This window comes from Chenopodium quinoa, unplaced genomic scaffold (assembly GCF_001683475.1).
Source record: "Chenopodium quinoa cultivar QQ74 unplaced genomic scaffold, ASM168347v1, whole genome shotgun sequence".
Taxonomy (NCBI): Eukaryota; Viridiplantae; Streptophyta; class Magnoliopsida; order Caryophyllales; family Amaranthaceae; genus Chenopodium; species Chenopodium quinoa.
In genome coordinates this window covers 799,451-805,450 of record NW_018744996.1, presented here as the reverse complement: position 1 = coordinate 805,450, position 6,000 = coordinate 799,451, and positions in this window count along the sequence as shown.

Genomic DNA, 6,000 nt, shown 5'->3' with positions numbered 1-6,000 from the left:
AATTTGTCGCTAAGGGTCTTTTTTTTTCACCAATCTAGTCAATTGGCTGCAACTTATGTAACTTTTGCAGCCTACCCTTAGCAACTTATGTAACTTTTACACATCATTGTTTATATGACTATTATGTACTGTCCATTGATAATACGATATTATACACGATTTATATGTTATATTTGATCATCTTTTATTGTTTTTTCTCCATTCTCTTACTCTTTTAGAGCTATTATTCTTTATATTTCGATACTGCTCTCTTTGGTATGTTTTGTTTTGTTTTTGAAGGAAATGGGCTCGGTTTGCTAGATGTTAGCCTTGATCGTGGTTTGATTTGTTAGAGGAAGAGTTTAGTGTGCAATGGGAGGTATGGAAACCTATTCCACAACCTACATGTGGCAAATTATTCCCCGCCACAACCCGTTTGTGGCCGTTCTTTTAGCTTTGCGTTTAGAGTCCTAATAAGATAGAATTTCCTAGTTTTGTACGAGGATATAAATAGGTTAATGGTAAGATAGAAAATGAGGCTTTTTCATATTACGTTATTTTCAATTCTACGTTATTTTTTATTCTCCCTTTAGTTCTTCCAAGTTTTGTTCATTGAAGATTTACTTTCAAGCTTCCATTAAATCAATTCAAGCATTTTCTCTTCTTTATTCTCTTATTATTATTGTTATTATGTTTTCTCTTATTGTTTATTCTATTTATTTAATTATCATGTTTGAGTAGTTTTATAATCTAGGGTGAGGTTGAACCCTAATATGGATTGATGTGTTAATTGATTCCCAATTCCCAATTTAATTAATTTATAATTCTTCTTTATTATGGTTGGTTTTATTATCAATAAACAACTAGAAATAGTATTATTGAAGTGATTAGGTTTACAACGAAACTTGATTCTTAATTGATTTAGAACCCTAATTAAAAGTAAGAGCCTTTATGCATGAAAATAGCTAAGTGTTCTTGCTAGGACTTATAGGATGTCATTCTCAATGTCTTTAATATGTATGATTCCATGAGAATAGGTATGATACTTATTAGGGAAGCTATTAGTTGATCGAAAGAAACTCTTAGTATTGTTACAGGGAGCATCTGTCCTGTGGAATATTGGTTGATTTAATTGAGGGAAGAGGGATTGTTTTGGTGCATTGATTTGTATTAGTGAGGATACTTAATCTTAGATGTCTTTTAGTTCTTGATTAATTCCGTTTTATTTCCGTTGCTTAATAGTTAATATTTGTTTTAGTATAGATTTCTCGATATTGATTGGTTACTTGCTTAATATTAATTTGAGTCAGTTTAATTAGTTATTCCTTAGTCACTTGGGATTCGACCCCTACTTGCTCAACTACATAGTTGAGTTAGTTCGGTTATTTTTGTTAGGTACGCGACACGCCTATCATTCATGGATCACGAGTTTCATGATGAGAGAAATATATTATCACGTCTAAGCTCTCGTGCAAATGTTATTAGATAAAAAAAAATAAAAAAATAAAAATCACACAATCTCCCATAATGCCTAAGGTAATTTAAGTATTACAGTACACCATCACTCATATTTGACCACCATTCAAATCTTAAGAATTAGCAAATGTAACAAGGAACCTAAACAAATTCTCCAACCATAGATCAAGTGAGCCTAAAAGAAGATAGGAAGCAAATCTGGAATCTTACAGGTGCCATCTTTTTTGTTCCAATTTAGAACTACGCGTGCAACATAATTATGAACTCTAAGGATCAGACCAATAGTGGTGATTTGACCCCTGAAGATGCCATTAGATCCTCATATACAGGATCCGATACCTGCTTCCTTTCAATCCCATCGTTGCTTTCGTGAGCCTGAGTGACAGAGATAGAATAAGGAGAAAGAGGATAAAAAACTTGTGGTCTACCAGATGCTAGGAAGCAGATTTGCACAAAATTTGCCTCCAGGCCTGGTTCAAGGAAGGTGCAGAATAGCTTTGCTGAAAGCCTGATATTGAACTAAATGTCCTATTCTTAATGGAAAAAGGCCACCAACATTTGGAACTTGAGGAACTGAAATCAAGTGTCTAGGACCCATGTGAGGATTTGTCTTGGAGGCCCATATTGGCCACTTAGACTAGGTGTGGACCCATCTGGTTGCCAATTGGCCTGCCAGCCCACAAAGTTTTGTCTTATAGGCTGTGGCATTGAATTTTGCACCACTATATGGAATGATGGCCCTTGAAGTGCATGAGACAACGATATTGGTACAGGCCTTTGTGATGCAAAATGCAAATCTAGTTTGGGAGGAGACTATGGTAACGCTCCTGGCGGTTATCTGACCCATATGTTTTTAGGAGAATGAAATTTGGTGCATGAGTTGTAGAGGATGGAGAGGATTGCATGTCAGCCTTAATGGGCTATTTGTAGATGGATCTAATAGTTGTTCTTGTGGTGTAAGTGCAACAACCTCAGCAAGCATGGGTGAGGAACTCACTAACACTGAGTAGCTAGTAATTTTATTAAGGCAGCTGCATCATCAACTTTCTCATGAATGCCACAAGATATTCAAACATTACCTCCTCACAAGAGTTTATCAATTCATTTCGACAGATGTAGTAATTTCAAACTCAATACAAGTACATAACAAGAAAGAGGGAAATGGAGAAAATTACCAAGGGGTTAACAATTCAAGATTTCAAGTACAAAGAGGATAGCAGTATAGAACACAAATTTCATGTGAAGAATCCAAGCATATCAAGAAAAAAAAATTTACTTAAGCTCCAGTTTCCTACATTTATTTGAAATCAACATTATGTTTGGATAGGGAGAAATGAAAGGAAAGGAAAGGAAGAGAAGAGAAAGGAAGGGAATCGTCATCCCTTATGTTTAGGGTAAAAATACCCCTAAACACGTGGCCCTATAAAGGCTTGCCACGTGTCAAGCTTGCAACGGTCAGCAAGGGCTCAATCCCTTTGCGACACGTGTCATTGTACCCTAATTGAGGTACAGCTCTCCCCTACTATAAATAGTAGGAGCAGACCTCATTTATGGGGATCGTCAACATTTCCAACAACCAACCAAACACAAAACCCATTGCAAAACGCTCTCCAATCGAGAAGCATTTATTGCTCTTTGTACCTCTTTTAAGAAAGATTCTAACTTAATCTTCGGAGGTGGAACTCCCACCCCCCAACTGGAGTCTCCGTTATTTGTGCAGGTACACGCGAAGGAAGGAGCATACTAGGAAATTGTAACTCTCCCATAGGACACATAAAAAACCCCCAAACACCTTATTTGGATAGCATATGGAAGGAGGGAAGAGAAGGGGAGGGAATTAGAAGGATCCGCAATTTTCCTTCCCCTTAACTAAATCCTTCCAATATTGAAAAAATTTGGAGAGAAAATATAAGCTCAATTTCTCCCTTCCTTTCCTTTCCTTCCCCTTCTTTTACCTCCCTCCCTTTTCTTTCGCTTCATAATTTTTATCCAAACATAGTGTAAATGAGAAAAGCATTTTACTAGAGTCACTATTAATAATAAAAAAGCAGAGTATATGTAAATAAATTTGCTAGAGAGGAGATAAGGTTAGAAGACGAAACATCACAAAGGTAACCTTTTCCAAACTTTCCAGAGTTTTACAATCGGAAACTTACTAAGCCAAGAGATTTGTAATCAGGATGCGCTTTTACCTAATACCTACAACCACAGTATAAATACAAAATTTATTAGGGACTTCTGCAGTTCTGCATAGTACATACCACCACAAAAAATAAAAATAAAAAAATAAAAAAAAAATAAAAAAAAAAGTAAGAAATGAGAGTTCACAATACAGGTTGATAATCAAATGGGACCTTATAACTTGGATTTAGCTTTAGTATCACCCCTGCAGATGAGCTCAAATCTAAGTACATGATGAAATCGAATAACAAAAGATAAAGAATGTCAAGCACTTAAAATACCTACACCTTCTCGTTTTTCAAGTTCCACAGTTTGCAATTTATTTGAACCACTAGACTCTACCCAAACTTTGTACCACCACGAGGCAGTACTATCACTTAATAGCACCTGGAACGAGAAGCTTCCAAGTAAGCAGTCATAAGGATAAGATGGACTTTATAGCACTAGTGAGGAAATGCAGATCCCTGTGGCGTCATAGGCTAGAATCCCTTCCCTCAAACAAGATGGTGATATAATTGTATCCAACCCATTTATAAAACTTGAGATTTTTGGTCATTATAATTTTAAGTATTCCCTTCGTGTTTTTTTTATAAGCTAGAGTTGGGATTTTCCACTACTCATATGTCATCATTGACTTAATTTTTTTTACCAATATACTATATAATATGATCATATAATATGTTGTTGGATTTGTCATAATGTCTACTTTTATAACTTAATTTCTTCATAATTTTTACTAACCTCTAAATAAATATGCAAATCCAACTTTAGCTTATAAAAAAACAAAGAATACATCAATATTATTCAAGTCGTTCAACGAAAATACAGAAATTAAAAATTTGTCCAAGTGCAAAGATTCAAATGGAAGACTTATCATTTGTTTTCTTTAAGGATCCAGAATGAAAGAAGAAAATTAGTACCAGAGTGAAAGCAGTTATAAAAGCCCAATTTTGTGCCTGATAAGCTAAAGCCTTTTCCCTCATAGAAGTGGCTCTTCCCATTGATGTGCTGCCCATTATGCAGCCTATTGTTGATCGAGCCAAAATCACCACCTATTGTCACCATCTCAACACCTCCCTCCTCGCATCCACGGCAATCATCAACAACTCCATCAACCACTCCTGTGTCACCCCTCCCCCTCCACTGCCACCTCCTCCACCCACTTGAACCATTATTACTCGTCCACAAAATAATACTCCCTCCGTCCCATTATTAAGTGTCAGTATTCAATTCCTAATCGGGTGTCCCAAAATTAAGTGCTTATTTAGAAAAATATCACATAACTTTATCATAATACACCTTTTTATCTTTCCCATACAAAATACCCCAACATTTCCCCAAATTTTTGTGTCATTAAATATTACCTCCGTTTTTTTATTAATTGCAACAATTAGACATTTTCTACTCATACTTTATGTCAAATTGTTGCAAATAATAAGAAACAGAGATAATATATTTTTACTTTTTCCATATAAATACCCCAATATCCAAAGCTTAATTAAATCCTATTATTTTTATTATTTTTTTTACCTTTCCCATATAAAATTACCCTACTTTCAAGAATATTACATGCTCCCTTCACTACCCTTAGTTCCCATAAAATATGAGAAACGGACACTTAATAATGGGACGAAGGGAGTATTGCTAAACCAACCCAACCCAAAGTTTGCCAATTTAACCACTACTCAAGCTCATATCAATCACTTGAACCCCATACCAATACTCAAGCCTACAAGCGTCAAAATATATGATGATTTGGTATGTATGCTATTTGGAAGCTTATTCCCTCTCATTTGTCACAAAATGTTGTTGGCAGCAAATGGTGTTTAGGGTTAAATACAAACCTATGGGGGAAATTTAGCACAAGACTCGGCTTGTTGCCAAAGGTTTCAATCAACTACCCGAGATAGGTTATTCAAAGACATTATGTCCAGTTATAAGCTCACAACAGTCAGACTCATGCTTTCTCTTGTCATCAAAAATAGGTGGACCACTCAACAATTTGACATTAAAAAACCCTTCCTTCAAGGCCATCTCTCTAATGAGCATGTTGTCATAGTGTCACGGTCCGGGAGTTTGGACCCCGAAACGTGCGGCGCGCTCTAGCCTTTTGGCGGCAAGAACGCTAGCCTTGAGCGGAAGAGGGGCTTGTGAGCACAAAGCAACACAAGCGGGCAATAGAATCCCAGGAGCACTCACGTCTATCTGGGCGACGGAGTGCGGGTGGTCGGGGCTTGTGACGGCCGATACTTCAAAGCGGGCACAAGCGGGTCCGAACCACGAGTCCTTAGCGCATCAAGTTGGGTTGGAGGGGAGCTAATATGCAAGTAAGACACAATATCTATAAAGGTCTAACAACAAACA